Source organism: Parasteatoda tepidariorum, chromosome 10, assembly GCF_982258835.1.
Source record: "Parasteatoda tepidariorum strain Cologne lab strain chromosome 10, Ptep-v5.0, whole genome shotgun sequence".
NCBI lineage: Eukaryota > Metazoa > Arthropoda > Arachnida > Araneae > Theridiidae > Parasteatoda > Parasteatoda tepidariorum.
In genome coordinates, this window is record NC_141764.1 from 71907255 (window position 1) to 71927189 (window position 19935).

General features: G+C 29.2%; 1 protein-coding gene and 1 long non-coding RNA gene across 5 annotated transcripts in view; one reads left to right on the forward strand and one right to left on the reverse strand.

Annotated features, from left to right (window-relative positions):
* The window catches only part of LOC139426203 (uncharacterized), a 355230-nt gene that overhangs the window by 105320 nt on the left and 229975 nt on the right, over window positions 1-19935 (forward strand). For both annotated transcript variants that reach the window (XR_015429597.1, XR_015429598.1), the window contains exon 3: window positions 16070-16254. This is a non-coding gene — a long non-coding RNA (uncharacterized LOC139426203). The remainder of the gene's footprint in view (window positions 1-16069; window positions 16255-19935) is intronic.
* Window positions 1-19935, reverse strand: part of LOC107449509 (paired box protein Pax-6) — a 198361-nt gene that overhangs the window by 97494 nt on the left and 80932 nt on the right. For all 3 annotated transcript variants that reach the window (XM_087152983.1, XM_087152986.1, XM_087152985.1), the window contains exon 2: window positions 8592-8686. The gene's annotated coding sequence lies outside the window, so the exon portion shown is untranslated. The remainder of the gene's footprint in view (window positions 1-8591; window positions 8687-19935) is intronic.

Below are 19935 nucleotides of genomic sequence, written 5' to 3' on the forward strand. Positions count from 1 at the left end.
GGACCTCCGGATGTGCAAGGGATGTTGTTCTATGTAGTGGCCGCTCAAACTAGTTTTCGTGGAGGACTTTTTGACGAAACTAACTTGCATTTGTGGGACAGGGAGAGGGAAACTATGAAAATCTTCCACGGTTAGCCGGCTCGTAAAAGGACCCAGGATCCGCCCACCAATGAGCCAGGAGAAGAATTCTCACCAAGCAGCTAATCAATGGAATTCGAATCTCGGCCCCATCATGAATGTTTTTGCTGCTAAACCATCTCGGCTCGTCTTATCTTATTGAAATTTTATATCATCTGAAATCTTCTCATCTTCTCTCATCTCTCTTATCTTAGCTTATCTCTTATCTTATCTAATTACCTAGAGGGAAAAAATGATTTTTTTGTTTTGTTTCAAAAATATAAATTTTGGACAGCTATTTTACTAAAGTTTTTTTTTTATTATTATTAATGTAATTTAAATAAGATAAGATTTTTATAAACTTTATCAGAACGAGCTGTCTAGTTTTGAGCTATTATGACGGAATAATGTAATGTAGATCTTTCTAACATTATCTGAACACATTGTTAAAAGTATAAAGGTACTTAACATGGTATCCAAAATTGGAATTTAAAAAAAATACATTTTAAGGCATTGCATTTTTATAAATTATAAAACCTTCTAGTTACCTATATAATATTAACCTATTTGTAAATTATTTAAAAAGAATTAAAGCTGAATACCTTCGAAAAATTTTATATTAATACATTATCCTCGCGAAATTCAGCGTCCAATATATTGGACAGCATTTAGTATAATTTTATGATTTAAAAAGTTTATTTTTTACTCTATTTAGTATAATTGCTTTTAATACAATTTTATCATTATTTTTATGCTTTGCAATGCGATTATGTAAAAATATAGTTGGATTTTTTCTCGTTAGTAGGAGTTTTTAATTTTAATGAAAAATTATAAGAAATTTGATTCAAGTAGGCTTTTAGGCAGTTTTATACCACGTAAATATCTTATAATTTAAGTTTAGTAGATTTTGTTCCCCGACTAAAATGTGAAGAAAAATATCACAAAAATATCCTTCAAAATGTAAAAAATTGCCAAAAATTAAAATTTATTATTATTTTATGTACTATTAAAAAGTATAAAAAATATTTTTAATTTATTTAAAAAAATATTTTTTTGCTTTTATGGGTTTATTTTCTTATGAGCTATACATTTTTGAAAAGGAAAAACATTGCCATTGCGGTTATTAAAGACTAAAAATTGCTTTTACTTCTATTATTTAAAGCTCGGAGAAGGAAGGGAATTTCTAAATAATCTAGAAATATACAGTCCCCAATCCCCCCAATTAATCAAAACAGTGGATGCGAGGTATTGTTAAAGGCGTCAAAGTCACAGTAATGAATTAGAGGTAATTGATAGCCTTGCGGTTGGGGACTCACAAGTCTATTTGTAAAAGAAGATTCCGTGATTGGAATGCACGTTGAAGCGCATCAAGTGAATGAAGAAAAAAAAATATTAAATTAACAGCTGCTGAATTGTAACCACCTGTATGGTAGTAGATTCAAATTCTGATATGCGCAATTGTTTGATCACATTTTCGTTTGAACATGTTATATTGTTATTTGAATGTTTCAATTTGTGCAGAAATTCCCTGAAAAATTTTCATATTTTTGTTACAATGTTTTTTTTTTATTTATTATTTCTATGGAAAATATTTTTTTAAAATAAATGGTGATTGGAATTTAGGCTTAACTATTGTTACTTCTAAAAAAAATCGATTTGAATTCATGTCTAAATATAACTACTTAAATATTTTTGACTGGTGAATTTATTTGGTCAAGTTGTTTTTGAAAAAGTGATTTGAATGTTTCAGTTTGTTCAGAAATTTTCTGAGAACGTGTTTTATTTAAGTTATGTTATCTTTCTTTCCTAATTTCAATTTCTTTCCTAATATATATATATATATATATATATATATATATATATATATATATATATATATATATATATATATATATATATATATATATATATATATATATATATATATATATATATATATATATATATATATATATATATATATATATATATATATATATATATATATATATATATATATATTTATTTTAAGAAATCGTAATTTGAAATTAGGCTTAACAATTATAACCACCACCTGAATGATAGTAGATTCAAATTCTGATATGCGCAATTGTTTGATCATATTTTTGTTTGATATTTTCGTTGATTGGAATTTAGGCTTAAGAATTGTTATTTTTAAAAAAAAGATTATTCGAATTTATGTCTAACAATAGCTACTTAAGAGTTTTGACCAGTGAATGCATTTGTTCAAACTGTTTTTGAACATGTGATTTGAATGTTACAGTTTGTGTAGAAATTTTACTGAGAATTTTTTTAAATTTCAGTTATGATTGGCTTAAACATTTTTTAAAATTTTAAAAAATTAATGGCAATAGGAACGTAAGTTTAATAATTATTACTTAAAAAAATTAATTCGAATTTACATCTAGAAATTATTGCTTGAAATTTTTTTTAATATATATATATAACGTCAAAAGGTGGCTAACGGCTAGAATTCTATTTAATAATGAATCGGAAACTTTTACTTCGAACTTACTATGAACTTTTACCTTTCTTATTTTGTTATTATTTTTTTACAAATAAAAAGGGAAAAAATCAAACAGAAAGCATTTTAACTTCGCTTTTTCCGCTTAAAGTTTTGTTTTTTCGTCCCAATTTATCAAACATATTTACAATTATTTGTTGCCACTCAGTGTATTTAATTTTTTGCTTATTTTAAAAATTACCATTTCACGTAGCTTAGCGTCTTTTGTTATAATAAATAAAAATGCTGTTTTAACTAGTATCTAAACAAGTATAAAAAATGTAATTAAAATTTTTATTTAATCTGTTATGTCCAGAATTTTCATATTTATTCCATTATTTCATTAATTACAGATATTTATTTAAAATTTTAACTTTTATTTTTCCACATTTCCTCATTTCCTCATTTTAATTTCAATTTGAGTAGACATAATTAATTGCAAGTTTTCAGAAAGGAGAAAGAAGTTTCGAGCCTACAAAATTCAAGAATGAAATGTTATTAATTACATCAAATAGAACTAAATGTTGTTAATCACGTTATTCTACGTCATAAAACAGACAAGATGATCAGCAATTAATCAAATCATTGTTTAAGAAAGAAACCTTTTCCTATAAGTATTCAAAAACATTTTTTAGATTTTATGATTATATTTTTTCATTAAAATTGATAAAAACAGTTAAGTATTTATCTTCCTTGAATTCTTTTTACAAAAAATGCAACATAAGGATGTGATTATTTTCATAAAATATGTTCGTTCAATTTCTTTAAATTACTCGGTCGAAAAGTGACGACAAATGGAACAATTTCCTACCTTTTCAACATCGTTTTCACTTATATTTAATCAAACAATCCGTTTACCCCTATATTTTTAGGGTTAAAAATACAAATCCGTCAACAACGAAATATAAAGTTATGTTTATTCAGAAAAAATAGGTTTTTGAGCCTTGTTTCGCGACTTATAGCATCGTCTGCACTAATTAGTTATTTTATTTGAAGATCACCTCTCGAACAATTAAGATTATTTCATAGTATAAAAAAGTCCGATCATTCTATCAAAAGTTATTCTGGGTGTTTCGTTTATTTTTTGCGCATTGAGTAAAAATAGTTATTTTCATCTTTTGCATTATTATATCAATGCTGTTTAATTTGTTTAGAATGCACTTATTTGTGCTCTGCAAAAAATATACGTGTATCTAAACTGCAAAAATAGTGGTAACTACTTACATCAAAATGGTGCTACACTAAGTGTTCCACAACTCCAAAAATGCTCTTTTACACCACTTGATATAAAGTAGCCGCCCTCTTTTTTTTTGTTCAGCAGCAATTAAATTTAAAATAACTTTAACAAAACATACACATAAGAGTCAGTGAAATTATTTTTACGATACAATACATAAAGTAAGAATCGTTAATTTAGAATGCACATACACACTAATTCTTTAAATAAAATTAGATTATCTATCAAACATACACGGAGCACAGAGAGAATATTAAGAGGAATTTGAACTATTCTTAACAGAAAGGAAGTAGATAGAAATTATGCATAATAAAATTATATAATACATTTCTCAGAAATTAAAAAATTAAAATATAAACATCTTTATTACGCAACTAATAAAATGCATGTATATTCTAACAGAGACCTTTTGCTTTGGTGTATATATAGTATCGTAAAAGACTTCTACTTACCTTGCATTCAAATTTAACCATTCTAAGGACAATATTACAAAGCTAGCCAACATCGGTGTGCTTGGAAGCGAAAGTTATTCTCGCACGGTGTCAATAAACGAGAGTTTGGTGTGAGCTTATTGCGTCTCGTTGCGCTTTTTATAAATGCGCTTTCAGAAATAAAACTCTCTGCTTTGACGATTCAGGAATCGCTGAGCTATATTTCGTTAATTTTGATAATCATTTCGTCACGAAATCATTTGATTTGTGACGAAGCGTGAGCTCACATATATATGACGAAAATGTTTCCTCAGCATCGGTGTGTTTGGAAGTGAAAGTTATTCTCGTATGGTGTCAATGGACGAGACTTTGGTGTGAGCTTATTGCATTATAATTGCGCTCTCAGAAATAAAACTCTCTGTTTTGACGATTCAGCAATCGTTGAGCTATATTCGTTTAATTTTGAGAATCATTTCGTCACGAAATCATTTGATTTGTGACGAAACGTGAGCTCACATATATATGACGAAAATGTTTCCTCAGCATCGGTGTGTTTGGAAGTGAAAGTTATTCTCGTATGGTGTCAATGGACGAGACTTTGGTGTGAGCTTATTGCATTATAATTGCGCTCTCAGAAATAAAACTCTCTGTTTTGACGATTCAGCAATCGTTGAGCTATATTCGTTTAATTTTGATAATCATTTCGTCACGAAATCATTTGATTTGTGACGAAACGTGAGCTCACATATATATGACGAAAATGTTTCCTCAGCATCGGTGTGTTTGGAAGTGAAAGTTATTCTCGTATGGTGTCAATGGACGAGACTTTGGTGTGAGCTTATTGCATTATAATTGCGCTCTCAGAAATAAAACTCTCTGTTTTGACGATTCAGCAATCGTTGAGCTATATTCGTTTAATTTTGAGAATCATTTCGTCACGAAATCACTTGATTTGTGACGAGACGCGAGCTGTCATATTTATGACGAAAATGTTTCCTCAACACGGAAGCTCGTCCCCTTGCATTGTGCGTAGTTGTTAATTAGAATGACGATAGGTTTCTTTTCTTTTGACGAAATTCGTTTTCTCGAAAAAGATCTTTAGTTTGTCACTTTGATGAAATGTTCGCTTGGAGCGTGTATCAAGAAACGGTTTTGTCAAAAAGTTTCGTGAAATTCGAGTATCTATTTTTTTACAGTGTGTTCAGATTTGAATTTTTAAATTATATTATTTAAATTGTAAATGAAGGCTTGATTTGGTGTTAAATTGAAATAAAGTGCTTCCTCACACAATTAGGTTGATCAACATTATATTCAGAGAGATATTACACGACAGTTTAGGCAGTGTACAATAATTAGAATAATATGAAATAAAATGCATGTGATTTTTCGTTTAAGATTGGCGTAAGCATTAGGGCTAGATACAATATATTACGAGCAAGTTGATATTCTAAATTAATATTTCAAAAAATTATCACTAATATTAAATACTTAACAATACGTAACAATATATACAATACATATAATAAAATACATTTAGGTATAAATAATTTTATTAAATCTGAGAAAAGCATCCCAACACTCTTATAAGATTGCAAAATACATGTATTTTAGATTTTTAATTATTTGCACCTATTTTATTTGCAGCTTCTGATGCTACAAGATGCCCAGTAAATCGATTTATGTTACTAATGGTCTATTTTCCCCCAAAACAAATTTCTTTTCCGTAAAAAAAAAATAATAATCTAATGCTGAGATCTTTATAGACGTTTACTTCCACCTGCTTTGCAGAAAAATGATCGAAAAGGTACGAAGTTAAAACTGAGAGCGAAAGAACACGCATTTTTGGCATTAACAAAGTAAGAAAAAAAAAATAATAATTGACAAGCGTTTCTCACCAGCTATCAACTAAGCCAAAAGCGCCAAGTTATCAGGGTGTTTTCTCGCCATTGGATTTATTCCACCTTCTTATTCATAGGCTCAGCAGGTGATATGGCTTCATTTTAAGAGTATTCTTTTACCCTCTTCCCCTAGCCCATAGTCTTGGTCTAAAGACAGATGACAGCTTGCAACAAATGGGTTATTACTAAGATAAGTGATAAACATTGGGTGAGCGTCTCTTTGGTGATTATTAAATAAAAGAGGCGGCGGTGATAATTCCCCTTTGATAGTTTTGATTCAAATCTGCTTAAGTAGCTTTAGTCTCGCTTATTATTTCAATAAATATTTTTCTGAGTTCGTTTAATCTCTTTCCGAGATTTGGTACTGCCTAAAAATATCCAATAATGATTTAATTTTCTAAGAGTAGCGTTAGATTTGGCTTGATTTTCATTTATTTCAAGCAATGTAGTTCAATTTTGGTACTACTTTACACAAGACAATTTGGAATTTCGGTATCTGCTACTACAGTAGACTGTTAATATCTTTACTGCATCTGTATCCGGAGGCAGTAAAAAAAATCACCAATCTATTATTGCACCAGTGGGGCTTAATTAATTGTGATTACACATACTTCTGGTATTATGATAACAGGTAATCGATATTTTGGTAGTATATTAATATGGGTAGCTAGTATAGATACTGGAGTAATAGATTAGTTCAGACTCCATAAACTAAATAATAACCACGATTTCATTTTCTCATTTAATTTCGAAACTTAATCTTGGCTGTAAAAATATCGTATTGCAACAATTACGTTATGGAAGTAAGTTAAATCATCGTAGGTAAATCGTAGTATGTGTCGATTTAGAAGCCAATCATGTTTTACACACACGTATGACGTCACTAACAGGTATCCAATTATTATAAATCTGATTTAAATAACATGGTTAGGTATAATCTCTTCTTCTCAAGTTGAAAGTATCCAATTGCTTACTCTTTTTTTGTTTTTTTGTTGCATGAATGATTTATATTGAATGCTTATAAGCAATGTTCAACTCCGTAGCTTAATTTTTGAAACAAATAAAAAAGACAACAAAACTTTCATATTAAGCTCTAGAACGAGCTCTCCTACACATTTTTTCTGTGGAATTAACCCATGTCCACCATTGGAGCTATTTTTTGCTAGCCCTGTGTTAAGTATGATCTCACCATCACTGCGATTCGAACCCAATGTTGCCATAGTGGAAAACAATAATATCTTTTTGAGCTATCCCGATGTGGCATCAAGTTATAAGAAGTTGTGAAGTTATTAGAAATTTGTATTTCCATTGTCATATTTTATTTGGCATATCATTAGTCAGACATAGCAAGTAAAACATAGTATCAAGAGTAATTTATACTTTTGCTTATACATATGCGAGTCTTTCATATTTTAACTGTGGAATTGTAATATTATTGACGTAAAACAATATGGACGTTGCATAGTTACAAACCACAATCTCCCTGGGGAATTTTTTGATATTTTTTTGAAGTTTTTTTTCTCGATATTCCATTAGCTGAGAATATTACAGTTTCCTCTTAGGTTTCTCAAAAGAAGAATTATCTTAAAGTTTAACCTGTAAAAACCATTATGCTGATGAATGTAAAGTGGGCTACTCATATTTTGATGTCATAATGAGGAAAAGGAATAAAATTTGCCCGTTAACAAACGTGTGCAAAATCTCGGTAAATCTTGCAAGATGTTTAATTTTACTTCCGTTAGAGCAAATTAATAATCATTTCGCTATTATTAGCATTCCAGAATTGAAAAATACTTACAAATTTTAATTTATTTTGCCGAAAGAAAAATTGCTTTATAAAAATTGCTTTATAAATATTAAATTGAAAACTGTCATTTGATATTTTATTTAAATGAATTCAAATAAAATTAAAAGTACATTCTTTTCTTTAGTGACGGAGTGACAAATGATGTAATTTCTATTTGTTTTCTTTACATGGTACATATTTATTATTATTATTTTTTTTTCTATTACACTTTAAATTTCTAAAGTAGTACGTAGCATACGAAAAGTATTGCTTTGCAATCATTATTATTACATAATTTTTTTATATTATTTAATATCATTAGTCAGTTGTTAAATGTATTCTAATTTTTATACAGCACTAAAATATGTATTGAAACCCCTGGCGTTAAGAATATGCATTTATATAGAATACATAACATTAAACTAAATGGAAGTTACACTTTATTTGCTTCTAGGGCGAGTGTCTTCAAAATTCTTTAATACCACTTTTGTATGATTGGTATAGCAGCCATCAGTATTCATGGCTTTCAAATCGATTTTTTTTCAGGGTTATAATTTTTATTCTCAACAATTTTTGAAACACAGTACTTATTTTTCAAAATTATTGAAAGATATCTTACCAAATTACACTAGGCACAATGTAAGTGAATCAATTAAAGTATGACCTCTGCAATCTTCAAAAGTTTGCTTGCAAACTTTACTTTTCAAATCGATTCTGAAAATAAAATAAAAATATCATTAGTTACAATAAAAAATGATAATTGTATAGTTGCAAGTATTTAATAGTGAGGAAATTGTTAATAACGTCGTTTTTAGTTTAATTCTCTCTCAATTCTCTTCTTTTTTTACTTAACTATGACAAGTTAGTCCAGCTTTGAATTTTTATTCTATGCATAACCTCGCAAAAATTTTCTTGCTGTATTAGAAAAATCGTTAGGGCAGTTGCCGCCAACGCTGTTTGAGTGCTCAACATAACGTTACATTTTGTTTTGCAGCGAAAAAACTGTAAAATTTAATGGAATTACAAAAGTGTGTAAAGAGCCGCGATAGCTCAGAGGACAGAGCGTTCGCCTTTCAAACGGCTTGCACCGACCACAATGCTGACGTGAAATTTCTCAGTGGTAGACGGATCATGGGTTAGAGTCCCCTAGCCTACAGGATAATCATGGGAGGTTCTCGTGGTGTTCCTTTCCATGCAACGCAAATGCGGGTTAGTTCCATCAAAGAGTCCTCCACGAAGGCAAATTTCTCCCACCACTTGATCCAGGAGTTCCTTTGTCTTCTGGATCAGATTCAAAATGAGAAGGCTACATAGTTGAACATTAGAAGTCGTTAACTCAAAAATTGTTTCGGCTGTTCAACAACGGTTATAAAAGTGTGTAAAAAAACTGAGATATACAGGGAGTACAATTAAATCAAAAACTTTAACATTTAATAAATATTTCGAGGATTTACGAACGAATTGCGAATTGTTAAACTTGTAGGGAAAAAATACTATACTTAGCAGGCCGTATGAATGCAATTAGAGTGGAAGTTTGGTATACTGAGCAGGTCATATTTGTTTATTTGCTTATTTGTTAACAAACTTAACACAAAGTTTTTTTTTTCTTTTCTTTTTTTAAAAAAAAATTTGTTTGAAAGTTATTCCAGTTTTAAATGCTTATTTCCGCAAATTATTATTTATTTATTTATCTTACGGTACATTTTGCTTTGCTTCACAAAATCGATAAGACTTAGAAACTTGAAATTACGAAAGTATGAGGAACAAAATGTAGGGAGTGCAAAGGATAAAAAAAAATTAAGATTCAACATTAGTTCTAGAGTTATTAACTGTTAAACTTGTCGGGGAAAAAATACCCTGTTTGGTCTACCTTAATCTCACTGAAATGCAACTACCGAGTTATAATGTGATTTGCTGCAAGGGCCATTTTCACTTGTGAACTTACCCCGGAATTTATTTCAAACTTAGTCAAAGGCAAACCTCTTGCCACTATGTTTTTTTTTCTCATCTTTAATAGTTTTAATATACAGTGAACTCTCACTTATGCACCGGTGTAAGGGGCCAGGAGAAAAAAGCGCATAAGTGAAAGAGGAGCATAAGTGAAAAACTTCAAAATTCTAAAACGCAACATAAATTACAGTGACAATATGAATAAATATGTTTCTAAATATTAAATGTTAATATTTATACTGTTTTGGTATTTACTATAATTATACAATGAAAAAATTTAACATACCTTAAGACAATTTATTTTCTTACAAAATAATCTTAATACATGTTTGTTTTTGTTTTTGCCGACGTTATTCAAAAACTGGGTTCAAACGTTATTCATATAAATGGGATAAGGGGGAGTTTCAGAAGCAAAATTAAATTGTAAATAGTCAGGAATATTGTCTAAAGCTTTCAATACTGCTGTGTGATTTGGAGGAACTTTATCATCTCGTCAGTATCATCCCCCACGTTCTCATCGTTCACAAGTTTCAGTTAGATATAAATGAACTCTTCTTCACAAATAATTTGAGTTTTATGGGAGGGGGTAAAACATCACATGATAAATATCTAAGAAAAGTACTTGACGTCATAATATACTGCACAATAAGATGTTCAAGTATTTCCCTCACTAAACAGATCACCTCCTTTTACGTACTCATAATGTCCATCTGATTGCAAGTAAGTGATCGCGGTCTCTTTCATCTGTCATATTCCAGGTGTCTTCTTTTTCTAGAAAACAGCATGGGAGTAAAACTAACCTCTGGACAACAGGAATGGTCATTTTCTAAAAGATTAATGGGCTTTCATTGTTGTTGGTGTGAAAGATAAGACACCCTATTCAAAATTTTAGAAGGAATGTCTTTCCAGAAACAGCAAAAATGAAAAGGTCACAGGGGGAAGCAAATTCAATAGGATCTAACAACATATATTTCTTTTTATCTGTAACAAGGATTGCTCATTTGCTTCATTTTTAATTTAAAACTTTTTTTTTTAAAGAAAAAATATTTAAAGGATAAAAAAATTAAAATGCTAGCCTAAAATTTCGGCGCATAATTGAAAAATTTATTTTTAGAGCGACGCATAAACGAAGGATGTTTATCATTATTTCCCTATCTAATGTACTGGGACCTATAAAAATCGTCGTATAAATGAAAAAGGTGGATAAAAGAGGTGGTGCATAAGTGAGAGATCACTGTATTTCCATAAGGCCTAATGAGAATTATTAACTTACAAAACTTTATTTAAAATTTTAACTTGTTCAGTAAGTGGATAAGAATGTTTTTAAACCATTAAAAAAAATGGTTTCTGCGGAGTTTTTTTATGCAAATGAAGAAAAGAGAAATAAAGATAAACGTGATGTGAAAGTAAGTATTTAAAAACAGTATTGCAATGTTACATTTTCATTTAATTTCATAACACTTTCCCGCATTTTTATTTCATTTAAGAATAGCTTTTGTTTCGTGTGTTTAACTGATCACAACTGATCTTTTTCAATGTACCTTTTCGTGAAACTTGCGTGCCAAGTTACGGGCAACAGCCTTTTTTCTTTCTTTTTCTTTCCCCCTTCTTCTCCCTATCATTAAAAACGAAGAAAGGTGTTGAAGAAAGAGATATGCGGGATTAACAGCTCACATGTATAAAAAAAAAAAAAAAAGTTCTTAATAACCATCGGTCCAGGAAATTCGCCATCGGCAAACATTGGGCGAGATTTATATATTTGCACTGTTTTCTGCATTTGCAGATTAATATAGTAATTTTACTGGCTTACTGGAATTAAGTTGGATTGGATAGATATGATTTTTTCCACGAATGACCCACCATGCACTTTTAATTGAGGTTTGAGGAATAAAAATGTATTTTGCTATTGTCTTACGTTGCCATGGAGATGGTAAGAAGCAATTCCTGTTCACCCATTTACAGAACCTTTGACACTGAACAAAGTTAACGTGTTCTTCTTGGCGGAATATCGTGCGGTTGAGATTGTTTTTTGAGAGGGTTTAAGCACCCAGTGGTTTCGCAAATGCAGTTTAAAGTATCCAAACTCAGCAAACACAAACTTAGTTCATTACTTATAAACCGTTTAACAAATCTACTTAGAGGTGGTTGTTATAGTGAATCACAATTTTTTCATTTGAGAAAAAAAATCTCAATACTTGCGACATTAGGGTAAGTTTTCGAGTTGGATGATACACTGTTCGAAGTTTTAGAGTATATTGGACCATAATATTGTTCAATTTTACAGTAACTTTAATATAGTTCACTAAGTTGAACTATTTTATTGTTCTTTTTAAATTTGAGTACACGAGACTATATGGTTCAACTTGAATGAAGCATGGTTTAATGTAACACCTTATTAAGTTTGCTATAAATTTACATGACATTATGGTTCAACTTGAATCGAAGTATGGTCCAATTTAACCTTTAACAAACCAATGCTGCCATATAAGTGGCATGGTACTTCAATTTATTGGGAAAAATACTGCGCTTATGATGACCAAAATCATTTTATTGTTTTTTTTTTCACACTTATAGTTGTTATATTTTTACAATTAATTTGATTTTAATAAATAATATAATTATAATTAATCTTATAATTATGCAATATAACTATGCCTGGTGTGTTTTAAACTTGAAAACCTTCGGGACCGAATTTTATACATTTATATATTTTAATATTTTCCATATATATTTTTTTTCCGGGAAAATTTTAGCAAATTAGCGCGATATTATGGTTCAAATTACCAATAATATGGTTGATTATTTTATGATGTTTTTATGACGTTTTTTTATCGATCTTGATACTAAATCTGCTCTCATATATTAAACCCTCAAAACTCATTTGGATTTATAACACCATTTAAAATTTGTTTTTAAACCAATAAATCGAATATTTATAAAATGAATTCATCTGAACAATACAACTAAATCTTTATTCTCATTGACGTCTATTTGCCCACGGAACCTTTCCCACGATGATTCAATCTACCGACAAGCAAAAGAACCAACGACACCGACCACCAACAAAAGAATCAATAATCTTCCACATGAAAAGGCATCCACGCCGAAAGAAGAGATCCTTCAATAATGAACCTTAATAAAATCGCAACAAAAGGCTACAAGAGAAAAATGGAATCCCTCTTTTTATCATCGGAAGACAAAAGCAGCTCGTCTTTAAATTGCTGAGCAATAATCTAGCACCAGATACTTCTTTCATTGTGGGCTTTTTGAAAAGAACTATACCTCTTTGACTAAGCAGACATCAGATAAAAAAATGAACACAACGATCATGCTCGATTCTGTATCAGAGCCCCGACCTTGAGTTACTTTCACTAACTCCTTTTTCGAATTAATTGTTTTAGGCCAAGGTGTTTTTTTCTAAGTCATCCTAAAGAGAGTTGTGAAGGTCCCCAGTGTCCGTCTTTGTTGCAGATTGTGACCGTGATTGCTTGAGACAATAGTTTGCTCATTAGTCGCCAGATTGGCTGCCCAACGTCCCGATAAAGTTGAGCATTCACTTTTACTGATTATATTTTGAGACTGTTTCATAAAGGAGGCTCACTCTCTTGGTGAGGTCAATTAGTGAAGGGCTCGAACAATGCACTGATGTGATGAAGGTGACTTGTCAACGATTTCGGAAGTGATTAAAAATCACCATTGATAATGATTATTGTAATAATCACTTTGAAGGAAAGAAAAAGTGCTGCATGATAGCAGAATAGCAGGTGCAGATAAATTGATTTAATCAGGAGTTATTTTAATGTATGCTGATTGCTTAATGAATTAAATCTCCTTGATGTCACAAAATAATTAAAAAAATATTTATCATCGTAGGTTCGTTACAAGCGAGTTGAATGCAGATATAAAATATTGCGCATAAAACTTCAAGCCGTTGTTTAGATATTTGCTGGTCTTTATTTTAAACTATATAATGAGCTCTTGAGTGTTATAGTGAAAATGATTACATTTAGTCACCTATTTTTCTCATGATAATTAATTAAAGAAATTGGTTTGCAATCTAAATTGGATTTTGCATTTTAAGTATAATGCATTTTAAAATGTTTAAAGTTTTCTGGCTATAATTAAATTTTCATTTGCAGATCTACTAATTTTTAAAAAGGAATGACGTTACTCTAAAACTAATAATAAAAATAATGATAATCTACGATGATTTTGTCATAAGAATTGAAAAATCTGACTATTGATTCATCTGACAACAAAGGCTAGAGAGTTAGCATGTCTATAAAACATGTGAATTTTTTATGGTGAAAAACATTCTGGCAAAAGTATTCTACTGTATGGGAATGATTTTTATTGTTAAAATAAATAAATAAATAAATAAAGCCATTTTGATAATAAAACCAAAATATATGGTACTTATAAACCATTCATTTACTAATTTTTCAGTAAAACAATTATATAACAGTTAATATAACAGTTCATATGATAACAGTTTACCGAAAATTATGGCTTTTAAAAATTATAGTTTTTATTACCAAACAGTTAGTAAACAAATATGAAACTGAAAAATCAGTTCAACTTAATAAATGGTTTTTATGTAAGAAATCGTGATAAAATTACGAATTTTGCCGCATTTACCAAGTTTTATCACATATTATAACACTATATTTTATTGTTAACTTGACCAAAATCATTACCAAAGCACTTCGGGAAAAATAACCGAGCTCTTTGGTGTTCGCATAGATCCAGAAATACAGTAAATTTTACCATATTCTGGTAGTTTTGGTCGTGTTTTTTTTCTGAGCATTGTACGAAGGGAAAATAGCTTATATAACTTATAAACTATGTTTTTAACTCTAGATAACTGTAAATTGTTACAGTTGCAAGAAGAAATTGATTCAGCGTTGAACATTAATATCAATATGTTGAACCATATTCTAGTGTAAATTTGCTGCAACCTTTATTAAGAGTTAAATTAAACTACGTTTTTGTTCATGCTGGAAAAAAAAAATTAAGATGTAGTCCAAACTTTACAGAGTGTAATGGTTGTAGTAAATTTAAATTTAAACGTGGCTTTAAATTTCCAACATAGTATAAAATGTTAGCACATAAACCTTTATTTTTTAGCTGTTGCTTATTTTAATCATTTAATTGGAAATTTTAAGCCGAAGAGAGGACAGTTTTGACTACCAAAATCTTACACTTTATTACATTTAAAAATACTAAAACTTTCGAAATAGAGTCAAAAAAAAAAAAAAAAATCAAACAGTTGACATAAAAATTGGAAGGTTAATATTTTCTTCTTGCTTATCATTCGTTATCTCTTAACTCTCTTTTTTCATATATTATGCTAATTTAATGTGTGAATATGAAATTTGATAATTATGGCTGATTCATGAATCAGACAAACATCTTTTACGGGATTCAGATAAGTAACATTATTATGATCACATAAATATCATATTCTTGATCATATATGCATATCATAATCATGATCATTTTATGATCATACAGGTATTTCATAAACATGATCATATATGTATATCATAAACATTATTGTATAAGTATCATAATCATGACCTTATTATTTTCATATTCGTGATCATGTATGTATATCACAATCATGGTCGTATACATATTTCATAACCATGATCATCTAAGTATCATATTCATGATCATATATGTATATCATAATTATGATCATATAAGTATCATATTCATTATCATGTGAGTATTATGTTCATGATCAATTATTTGATCCTGTATTAGCAAGCATTACAAAAATTTAGATAATGCTTTTAACCTTGTAAAAAGATAAACTGGTAAAGTGCAGGAAATGGCAATGTTTTGGCATGCCTAAACCTTCATTATATTTCGATGCTTATAATCTACATTGTGAATACACGATAAAATCTTTATTCATTCACTAAGAAAATTAAAAAAGCAAAACTCTGGGAATACGGAAATAATTATCAAACAGCACAGAATGCATGACACCCGATACATTTTAGCTGTAAACGCAGAATCTTTCCAACATAGAGACAGGGGAGGGGGGATGGAATAGAAAAGGTTGAGATGAAAATGGGTAGGTTATTGTTGCAATCTTCTTTTCGAGCATCCGTTTATTTTATTTCTTCTTCCCTTAAGGGCTCCAAAAGCAGCAGAAGGTCAAAAGATTGATTCCTTTGTTCTCACCTTCCTCTCGGTGGCTGAAGTTATAATTGCTCTTCAAGATCCGAACCCACCCACATATTCAATGAGTAGTGAGAAGACAACCGTCGGCTACCGGAAAAAGGGAACTCACCCATATTTCAGAAAGTACACATTTCACGGTAAATACTTATAATTTAATAATTTTATTGTATGATATCTGACAACAATTACAGAAAGAAATTTTTCCCTGATCCGTAAAATGCTATTTTTAGCTAATATATTAAGCCTAATCATTGTTTAAAATATGAAATAGTGGAACATATTCATGAATAATACAAGTATTATGAATAATACAAGTATCCCCATGTTTAAAACATGAAATAGTGGATCATATTTATGAGTCATACAAGTATCATAATATTTAAAATATGAAATAGTGGATCGTATTTATGAATCATACAAGTATCATAATCAATGTTTAAAATATGAAATAGTGGGTCATGTTTATGAATCATACACGTATCATAATCAATGTTTAAAATATGAAATAGTGGATCATGTTTATGAATCATACAAGTATCATAATCAATGTTTAAAATATGAAATAGTGGATAATGTTCATAAATAATACAAGTATCATAATCTTTGTTTAAAATATGAAATAGTGGATCGCATTCATGAATCATACAAGTATTATAATCATGAAACGTATTAGTATCGTAATGAAGTATAGTATCATAATCATTATCAAATGTTCAATCCTTTAAGTATCGTATTCATGCTTAATCAATAAATCATGTTCTCATCCATGTTCATCTATCTCATGTTCTCTTTTTCATGTTTATTTTCAATTTATTATGCAAATATCACGTCCGTGATCATTTAATGGATCACATAGTGTTATACTCACGATCAGTTCTTTAAGCATATAAGTATCATACACGTGATCAATTAATAGATCATATATTGTCATGTTTAATTAGGGGATCATATGATTATCATCTACCTAGCGTTTTTCTTTCCCGCTTTTTTTCTTAAAAAAAATTTTGTGATTAAAGAAAAGTTATGTCCAATGCTACATTATCTCTCTAAAATTAAATCCATTGTTTCATATTGAAAAATTTGGTACTGAGAAAATTTTGTTGCTTGAGGATTGGAGATTTTGCAGTTATTAAAGTAAATCATTAAAGTTTTCAAAAGTTTCAGTCGGCAGGATAATTTTAAAAGTAAAATAAAAAAAAGTTTAATTAAAAGTATAGTAATTAATACTATAAAGAAGTGTCTGAAAGTAAAACTTAGAATCCATCATACTGAATTAATTCAATTGTTATGCTTTATCTCTGAAATAAATAATACTAGCGGTTCCAGAAAGAAAAAAAGTCACTTGGGAGAGCTAGCTGGTTGCACAGAAATTATAATTTTCATTTGCAACTTTCTTCGAAACTGACATAAATCCAAAAGATAAATAACTAAAAAATTTCCACGATAATAAAAATCCTAAAAAAATTCCACAATAATAAAAATCCTGAAAAATTTCCACAATAATAAAAATCCTAAAAGTAAACTTCTTAAAAATTCTGAAATTGATGAAAGTTAAAAAGATAAACTTTTTAAAAATTCTAACGATGCCAGAAATCGAAAATACAAACGCCTGAAAAATTCCAACAAAAACTTAAATTGAAAAGATAAAAGTTTTAAAACTTATTTATAAGGTTGAAATCATTCAATTATTTCGAGAACAAGCATAAAATATCCATGAAAAAATGAAATAATGCTTCACCATAATAAAAAAAATTTCGTTTGAAGGAAAAATTCATTACTATAATTCTCTATTTCCTATTTCTTCGAAAATGACAAAAACCTTCGTTATAGACAGAAAACCACTTCGTAATATGGAGTATATTTTTAAATTTACTATACGCTCCGATTAAAAATTATGTCATAAGGAGAAATTCATTATAGTGAGACCCACTGTATTTCTCTTTTTATTAAGGAACTCTTAAGCATAATTCGCGTAACCTAGGTTTCCAGGAACGCTGCTATATTTCATTCTTAAAGTAAACTATTAGAACAAAAACGATCTAAACAGAATATAATATATTAATGAATAGATTCGTATGAATGACAATGCATAACTTTAAGCGACTGAAATATTTAATTTATTTATAATGTGTATACCTTTCCCTCCTCAGAATATTTTGCAACTTTACAATGCTTCATGCAACCTTTGGGATCCAAGGACGCTACTATACTAGATTCATGAAGCAAAATATTGTAACAAACACCATCTAAGCAGCACATAATATACTAATAAATAGATTTGTATTTATAACAATGCATCACGCTAAACGACTGAAATATTTAATTTATTTACAACATGTATACTTTGCAACTTTACTATGTTTATGTTTCTAAGGTTTCGGAGACGATGCGGCTATATTTCATTCATTAAATAATATAGTGAAACAAACGATATCTAAAAAGCATATAACTTATTAGTGAAAAGATTAATAGGTAGAAAAAGATATCATTCTAAATGACTGAAATATTTAATTTATTTACAACGTGTATACTTTTCCCTCGTCAGAATACTTTACAATGTTTCACGTATCTTTAGGGTTCCAGAGATGCTGTGATATTTCATTCATAATGTAAAATATTGAAACAAACACGATCTAAGTAGTACATAATTTATTAATGAATAGATTTGTATGCAGGAAAATGCATCACTTTAAACGACTGAAAATATTTAATTTATTTACAATGTTTACACTTTCCCTCGTCACAACTTAACCGAAACCGAAACTAGTTCTCCGCGTCTTTTTCTTGTTCTCTGTGTCTCTTCCATCTTTGATGTCCACGATTCAATTCCCGCTTCCCAACAAATTATAATCATCTTCATTTTTAATCGCACAGTGTAGCCTAGAGTTGAGCATTTAAGCTTCAGAACGTTTACAAAAAAAAAGAATATTTTTAAAAAAAATGGTAGGTAGTGTCTCTCACGCTTTGAGTCACAAGTTACAAAGAACTCACGCTCAAAAAAATTGTATAGAAATAAATTACTTCTCCACTGTATATTATTTAATATTTGCTTTTGTAAGAATACATATTACAGAGATCTATGCATGGTTTTGAAGGGAGAGCGATGATTATAACAATTCGGCTTTTGAAAAAATTCTCGCTATAGGACTTGGTTAAAACTTTTGAATTCTTTCAATAGGTGTTTGATTTTGTGTATTCTTAAAATTGAAAAGCAGACCACACACATTTTTCTACTGAATTTGCATGTTATTAACACAAGTGATATAAATCAGTTTTCGTTAAGAAACCGTTCGTAACTATTTACAATATTATTTTTCATTTTTTTTTGTACCGTGTGAATTGATGTCAATAACCTTTTGTTTAAATTATAATAATTATCAGTATGAAATAGATTCTAAAAAAAATTTTGAAATGCAATTTCGGAACAATAAATGCATTTAAACATGTAAATTAAGTTGAGTAAACAGCATTATTTACAGCTCAAAATGGGAAAAAAACATATTTATATTAAAAATGTACCTTATGATTGACAAATTTGATATACTGGTGTTTCTGGTGATAAGCATATTTCATTTAAAAATTTATCTAATGATACAGATATTTCATATATATGCATTACTAATGATCAACATATTTGATTTAAAAATGTATCTAATGATCCAGATATTTCATTTATATGGATAACTAATGATCAACATATTTGATTTAAAAATGTATCTAATGATCCAGATATTTCATACATATGCATTACTAATGATCAACATATTCGATTTAAAAATGTATCTGATGATCAACGTATTTGGTATACAGCTGTTTCT